This window comes from Eublepharis macularius, chromosome 6 (assembly GCF_028583425.1).
Source record: "Eublepharis macularius isolate TG4126 chromosome 6, MPM_Emac_v1.0, whole genome shotgun sequence".
NCBI lineage: Eukaryota > Metazoa > Chordata > Lepidosauria > Squamata > Eublepharidae > Eublepharis > Eublepharis macularius.
Window position 1 is genome coordinate 30714559 of NC_072795.1, and position 8489 is coordinate 30723047.

At 44.4% G+C, this 8489-nt stretch overlaps 1 long non-coding RNA gene across 1 annotated transcript; it reads left to right on the forward strand.

Annotated features, from left to right (window-relative positions):
- The first annotated feature begins 6925 nt into the window (after positions 1-6925).
- Positions 6926-8489, forward strand: LOC129331886 (uncharacterized). Its single transcript, XR_008597295.1, has 3 exons — positions 6926-7042; positions 7842-7928; positions 8384-8489. It is a non-coding gene; the product is annotated as an uncharacterized LOC129331886 (long non-coding RNA).

Below are 8489 nucleotides of genomic sequence, written 5' to 3' on the forward strand. Positions count from 1 at the left end.
GTTGCTCTCTTGTAGAGCACTGAATGTAAAGAACAGAGGGCCAGGCAACTGCCAGAGTGTAGACGTTAAGAGGTCATGCTTCAGGTGCTCCCATCTTCTACAGCAGCACAGCACAGCAACCTTTATTGGCCTAAAAAGAGGTCATGCTCTGCAAACAAGATGGCCAACATCTAGCCACAGCCAGGAACTCTCCTGGAATTACAACTGATCTGCAGGCTACAGAAATTATTTCCCCAGAGGAAATGGCCGATATGGAGGGCAGACGCTGTATCACATCCCAGCTGTGCTCCCACTCCATGCCTTTCCTCAAATCGCCAAGAATTTCTTAAGCTGGAGTTGGGGACCCTTGCTGTCATGCAAAGCAATTACACTCCACTTAGGTCTGGTGGCCCAGTCACTGGTGGGGGGAAATGGGCATTAATGAGCAATTTGGCCAGAACAAAAGTGGGTAAAATGGAGGAGAGAGCGCTGTAAGCCGTTCTATTGGGGAGAAAAGCAGGATATAAATTAAGCAAAAAGATAAAGTCTGGCTTGATATATTTACATGGGATTTTTTGAAGAAACTGAGAGGAGTTAGAATAGAGGGGGATGGAAGAAAGTGGAGGTAGTTAGTGCTTATACATTAATCATATTTGTATCTCACAGTTACTCAAAGGACCTCAGGGTAGTACACTAGTACATGGTTCTCCCCTCACATAATGTTGAATCAGGTCTTTTGGCTCTCGCCACACTGACGGTGTTATTTCTCTTCCTGTTTTTTATGTTGGCTCTGTTGGGCAACCCACAGATGCAGCCTCCTTGTCATGAGCATTGCCTGCATTTGTACAAAAGTTTGCTGGGGCTATGAAGCTAGTGGGTGGGCTCTACAGCTAGGTAGATAGCGAGATCATTTCAGGTATGTAGTCATGTTAGACTGCAATAGAACAGCAGGATTTGAGTCCAGTAGCACCTTAGAGACGAACAAGATTTTCAGGGTATAAAAACTTTTGCAAGTCAAAGCTCCCTTCTTCAGATACAAGACCCTATTCTGCCCTGCCCTGAAGAAGGAAGCTTTGAATCTTGAAAGCTTATACTCTGAAAATCTTGTTGGTCTCTAAGGTGCTACTGAATTGAAATCCTGTTAGATAGGGAGAATAGTTTCTCCAGGCCTACTAATGTATCAGGAGAGTGTTTTCCTTACTGATTCCCCCTCTCCCCTTCTTATGCTTATATGGCCCACAGCAAAGGTCTCTGAAAACCTCAGGGCAGGACAGAAGAGGGCCTTTTCCACAGCTTCATCATGACATTGGAACCTCTGTCCTGGGCCGGTCCATGAAGATTCTTCTTGCTGTCAGCGTTTGATGCCCTTCACTTATCCAAATGGGCAACTCTTCAGATATTTAAAGCAGGTTGCCCAGGGCTTAGCCTGAGGAGGTCAGGAAGGCCCCCTTGCTTCTATCATTTCACCAAATGTGTAAAACAAAAATGTTCAGGAGGAAGGCTCCTTATAACAGGATTAGAGCTGTTGTATAATGTAACAGTTCAAGAGGTTGCTTTTATAAGTGAACAGGAGTGCAGTCTATCGCAATGTTTATTGTATGTATCACCTGCTTTTACCGCATTGTCTTTTAACTTTGTAACCCACTTTCTGCAATATATCTCGTGCCTTAGGCAGGGGTTTTTTTTGCCCTGTTTTCCAATTCTGTAATCCCAGTCCTATTGGATGTCCTATGCTGTTCAAACTGTTTATTTTTCTTTTAAAAATGGTAGAATCTGCCTGAGGATCAATGAAAAAGGTGAAGCAAATCAAATAAAAATAAACTGCCCCAGGAGGAAAATGCCGAAGCCCTTCTCCACGTGGGCCACAATTGAGATGTGAATTGGGAACCGTACACCCCAGAACTGAGGCAAACCTGCAATTGATCTGGGACTGTTACACAGGACACAAAGGTCAGGACTCCAGTCCCAACCTGTGTTCTCCATAAGATCTGAACTGGCAAAAGGCCAAAGACGTTGAGGACCTCACGTTAACCAAAATAGTAAGCTTTCTTGCTGTGTGAACAATCTGAGGCAAGATTCTATATTATATTTTTACTGAAATGATCCAGCCTTCTAGAGAATGGCAAGTTGGGGATGTCAATGGACTGATCACTGAAGAGGATGACCTTCAACAAGGCCCCTTATCGTAGTCTAGAAGTGTTTTAAGGGTGAGGGAAGGAGACTCCTTTGACGTCTTCACTAACAATGGGCATTTACACAAGGCTGTAACAGGAAATGGAAGTTGCTTTCAAAGATACTTAGTAATGTAATTAGGCAGTCTTGTCATGATTGCTGACCCAAATGTTTCTGATGGGGAAGTTCAGATTGAGTGCAAAAGAGTAGTCAGAGAATGAGTGAGGCATATTCCATGATACGTTCACTGACAAAGGATAGCACAGTCTGCAAGGCATAGCCTTTGATTCTGTGCCAATCGTACAGTCAGGATGGTGGCAACTTTTAACACATGCTGCTTGAACTGAAGAGAGAGGCACTGGGGTTTGAATCTGTGCTGGAGTTGTAGCATCATTCTCTAAATTCAGTTTTTTACTTCTTGGCGTGGTGGAAGAACAAATTGCAATTATTCAGGAGTGAGGGAAAAGCACTCTGCATATGCTCAGAGATACTTTCCTTATTATTCCTTGTTATGTCTGCTTGAGATTCTGATTCACAGGTGAACTGACTGATACTGAGCTGGTCACATATTGTGGTGTCTCAACAGGCTTCAGCAGCTGTAAATGGGAAGGGAGCCTCCATATACAGAGGCAGACAACCTCTGAATACTGCTGGGAGGCAGTATCAAGCCTCAGCCTCTATGCTCTGCTTGTTTGGCTCTCCAGGCCAACTGGCTAGCCGCTGTGTGAAACCGGACACTGGATTTGATGTACCAGTAGTCAATCCAGCAGCCTCTACTTATATTCTCTTAATGGTGTACATGCAACCTAATGCCTATATGTTTGTGCCAGGGACTTCAGGTTTACAATTCAGTCTGTTAAACTGAATACAGATGGGCAAAGCAGGGTGTAGCCTTTGTAACTTTCACAACTATTCATGTACATTATCTCATTCTCAATTATCCTTAAAACAACCTTGAAACACAGGCCAGAAGAGACTATTTACTTGCCTAAAGCCCTACACTAGTTCTTGAGACAACTCATGTTTACCACAAATGTTTCCAGGATGTCCACTTATTCATTATAGCTAACTTTCTCTTCTCGTCTAGGAGACCATTCCTCCTGGCATAAAAAGACAGATGACCCAAAGTTCCTGGTTTTCAACTCTTCATTTCTGAATATATAAAACAAATCTGTTGTTCACTTTAATAATTAAGGCATCTAGTGTTTCCTAGTTTTCTAAGGTCAGTTTAAAATCAATTTGAATCAAGCCTTGCACTTCTGAGCACCAACTTTATTGTTTCATAAAGCATTCAGACACAAGGCCAGTTCACATGTCACAAGGGCTTTTTTTCAGCTGGAATGCGGTGGAACTGAGTTCCGGAACCTCTTGAAAATGGTCACATGGCTGGTGGCCCCGCCCCCTGATCTCCAGACAGAGGGGAGTTTAGATTGCCCTCTGCGCCGCTTAGCAGCGCGGAGGGCAATCTAAACTCCCCTCTGTATGGAGATCAGGGGCAGGGCCACCAGCCATGTGACCATTTTCTCCGAGGGCAACCCACTGAGTTCCACCACCTCTTTTCCCAGAAAAAAAGTCCTGCATGTCACTGAATACATGCATACATCCTGCATGCACCTGCACACATCTGTTCATAAGAAAAAAACAATGCACATTAGCTTTACAAACGAAACTGGTGTGCAACCTGGGCTGAATCCACACTACCCCTTTTCTTCCGTTTTTTTCCCGGATTTCCCCCGCAATTCCGAGCCGCGGTCACATAACCTGTTTGCCCAAACGCATCTCATCCGCATATTCCACGTTTTTTAAGGAACGGGTTTTTCGCGGGACGTTAACGGTGGCCGTGAACGGGCAATCCGCAATTTTCGCGGGTTTTGTTTTTGAACCTTTCCCTCCTCCATTTTTCTTGCCGTTCCAAGAGTTCCGATTGGCTGCTCAAAACATCCATTACTTCGTGGTTTGTGAACGGCTGTCTTTGACCTTGCAGTTTTACAAACATTAGGCTATGCAGAATCTAGTTCGAGGGTGGACACCCTTCGCGCCACTCTTCTCAGACGCCCCTCCACCATGGTCATCCTCTCCTGCAAGTTGGTGACTGTGGAGAGGTGGAGAAGTGGATAGATATTATCATCTTCCAAGTGAAGGGTTTATCTCACCTGTCAAAACAACACTTACTGGAGGCACCCAGTCTTCCTTCCATGGCCTCCATTGCGGTGAGAATGTCCTCCACACTTCTCCTCCTGGGTTGGGTTTTGGTGATTCTTGGAGCACTAGTTGAGGGAGCATCCTCTGCCGACGTTCCCGGGGCGCTTTCTTCAACTGTGAAAGAAAAAAACAGGGCACTTTAAAAATTTGAAGAAATAGCGTTATTGATTTTCACTTTGTCAATACAGCTTAGGAGCATGTGTTGGGAACTGTAAATTTTTGATTTCAGCAGAGCAAATACTTAAGGAAAAAGCATGTTCAAGCAGTACAATGTCCCGCACGTGCACAACCTGTACCATTAAACACCAAGCTTGAAAATAAAGGAATGCCAAAGGACAACACTTCATCTGTTCTGATGTGCCGAATTAGAGCACCGTGCTATTGAATTGTTGACCCGTGCGACTTGTGACCAGCACTTAGTGGAAATTTCAGTACTAGGCTCACCAGAGTGCTGCTGTGTCCCTGGAACCTCTGTGTCCTCTGGGGCGGTTTGTTCAGGTGACTGTGGAGGAATTTCCTGAGCTTCCTCCTCTTCTTCCTCACCCGCACGATGAGCCGCAACTCTTCCACGAAGTATGGCTGAGAAGGAAACAAGCCAAGCATCAGAGAATCAACTCAGACTCAAACATAACAGTCATCCTTTCTATTAATGAAAACAAAATAAACCAATGTTATTGATATTGGGGGGGAAAGACTGTGTTGCATGCACATTTCTAGGAAAGCTAAGAATTTTTTACTTTCTCAACTTCTCTCAAACACCAATCAATGGTGGAATCCACTCTAATTCACGCTAGCACGCCTCAAGACTCTATCTATCTTACATTATTTCGCAAAACTAAAGGGACAGATAACAGGACATTCCCAGAAGCAAGGGAATCCGCTGTGTCCTGAGAAAGCCAAAGGGTGAGCTTTCAAGTTACACTTACAGAACGCAAATTATTAAAAAAAAAACTTACCAGCATGTCTTCGGGTCTGCCAGCTTGGTCTTCCGGAGAGATCCCAGAGGTGCATGAGACTGGTGAAGTAGGGGGGCTTTCCGCTTTGGCGAGGAATCCCCTGCCAAGCTTCCAGCGCCCCATAAAAATCACCTTTTACCCTTTTGAATTTGGACCTACACTGCTCGGGGGTCCGCTGGTAACCTCGAGCACTCATTTGCCTTGCAAGCCTGTGAAATATTAGCTTGGTTGGCAAATGAGTGCTCTTCATCACACGCTCAGCTTTCCCTGAGCGTGCAATGAGGTCCAGAAGTGTCTCCACCTCTTCATCTGTCCAGAAGACTCCCTTAGCCCGTCCGGCCATCGTATTGTGAGATCGATATTACAAAAAAAACCTTGAACGAGACCTAACACGAGCAAAAAACGGCTACTAAAAGGCGCGAAAATACAGGCAGTTCATTGGTCTCTCGCTTGAATTTTGTCCAATGGGACATGTTCTTCTGCAAAAAGGAGGAAAATCAACTCTGGAGACTGCCTTGCTTTCCCGCGCAAATGTATCAATTTTTAATTAATTTTTTTAAAAAAGAAAACCAGTGACCAGGAGGACATACTGGGAAACGCTGTTAAAATCCACACTAGAATTAATCTCTGAGGATCCGCATCTTGGTCGCAAAACACGGCTTTTGCAGGATTGAGCCAACTGCACATTTGAAAGTTTGGTCGCAGAACTGACAGTTTAAAAAATAGAAATACAACCACCCCAACACAAAGAACAGACAACGCTTCGGTGTTTGCCGCATTTCTTTCGGTCCTCCATTTTAACAAAACTTCGATATAACGGAATATTGAAATATAAAAATAGATAAAAGGGCAGGAGAGAGGAACGGTAGCCGTTGGGCTGTTTTGCGCATGGTCAGGGAATAGATTGAACAAACCGCGGGAGAACTCAGTTCAGGTCAACCTCTGAGCGACTGGGGATCACAGCATTCTGTTTGCGCCTCCGTCAAAAGGTGGAAGGGAAGTATAATCTTTATTTGTCATCTGATATTTGGGAGATTGGGGCATAGAGAGCAATTGCTTAAATATGACAGACCTCGCACCAGCTTCATTTAGATCTGTAACATGGAGGGAACGCGAGGTGCTGGACTTGCTTTCTTTTTGGGGAGAGGAGAAAATTCAAGAAGCCCTCAGGAGCTCCCACAGAAACATTGATTGCTTTCAAAAAATCGCACTGATGATGTCCTCCCGTGGCCATCAACGCACAGCGTTGGAATGCCGGAATAAAACCAAAGCTATGCGTTTGGAGTACAAACGCGTGATTGCTCACAATTCCACCTCAGGCAATGGACCAATCACCTGCCCATACTTTAGGGAGCTGGACAGTATATTGAGAGGTGATGCAAGTGTGAAGCCAAGAAGAATTGCACGCAGCTTGAATTTGGGTATTGGTCGCCAGGAGCTGAACAGGCCTGATGTAATCATGGAGGGATCTGAAGAGTTATTTACTCACGATTTGGTCACCGTGGATTCTGCCCTCTTGAGGACCTCGTCACCAACGACCATGTATGAACGTGAGTGCACACCAGACAACATAAAAGTGAGACAAACCAATTTCTGTCTGTGCGCACGCTCACCTTTGTAAAAAGCTAATAATGTGATATTTTTTTCCTTGACTCCAGAAAATAACTCAACATCGTCCACGGATGTAGCCGATGATGACCTTGACCGCACCATAGATGGACTGGAAGACAAGGGTGGGTATTGAGTGTGCCTGTTGGGGGCCAAATTTGTATTTCTTGTTTAATGGCTATTTTTCAGATTTCATTCTATTGTGAGAACCCCACCTGAAAAGCGTGATAATGATTTGGGGATATCATGTGCTGGCATATTTCAATTTCTTTTTTTAAAAGAGATGACCCATCCAGACAAGACAAGGTTTATGTTGTTTAAGCACATAACTGCCCATGAAGATGTCACCCTTCCTTTTCTACAGTGAGGAGTGCAGGTCACCATCACGTGTGATTTCAAAGCTGAGTACATTCCCCTGTGAAAATGTTAAACTATATGGTTCCTTTTTTTAAAAAAAATGTGTTGTCAAATTCATAGTGCCCTTCTGAGAATCACACGTATTTGAATGTTGCTGTGAAAGGTGGATGGTTTGGTGTTTTTAGAACTGTTAAGACACAGACAAGATCGCTGTCCTTGCAAGAACAGCGGTACCCGTGTCCTGCAGACATTCAGGTTATTACAACATCAGGAGTCCATTTATGCATGCAGTTAATCTCATTCCATGTGTTACAGTGCCCACATTGAACCTTTACGTATTTTACTGAAAACTGAATTGGAGACTTTGGAAATGGATACAATTTGTCCCTCTGCTGTCATCCCAGAGAGATAGCATCTGCATTTCCAAACTTCTGCATACCATGATCCGGTGACAACCCCATCTGGCCACAAACCTGGAGAATGGAGGACATCCAGGATTTTTTTGCGTTACTTAACCAAGGAACAGCCTTTTTAATCACTCATAATGTCACACGCTTCGATTTGCAGAGAACAATCCCACCAGTGCCAGTGCTGAGGATGACGCGGACAGTGAATCTGACCTGCCAATGGCCCATCGCTTGCGCGACAACAATGGTGAGTGGATTATTCATCATCGGTTAGAAAAGTAAGGATCTGTGTACTTGCTAATTCAAAACAGTGGTATGTCTCTCAACTCGGAACACACACCTGTAATGTTTAAAATGGTTGTTACGCATCACCTCATAAATTTGTGGATCGCACACTGGAATCGATCCTCTCCGACATACTTATTTGACAATCCCCAACAGCAAATGGTAATCAATCCACAGGTGTGCATGGCAATCTATGCATGGACTGATGTTTTCTGAACTGCAACTTGTGTTTTCGGTTACCATTGTGTCACATGGAAGACCAGTGCTCCTGTCATGCCAATTCCCTTCTTTGCTTGGGGCCAGTGTGGGGCACATCCCACCATCACAATACTTTCTGTAATGCTTCGTGATTATACATGGCTGTAGTGGAATTAATGTGTATGGATCAATGACAAAAGTTATCTTTCACACAATTAGGAAGATTGAACGCATGTTTGGCAGAACTTTCTCCGGGGACAAGGTTAAACCAGATCAGAAACAGGAAGAGGCGTAACGCGGCACTATATGGCGTGGCTGACCAAAT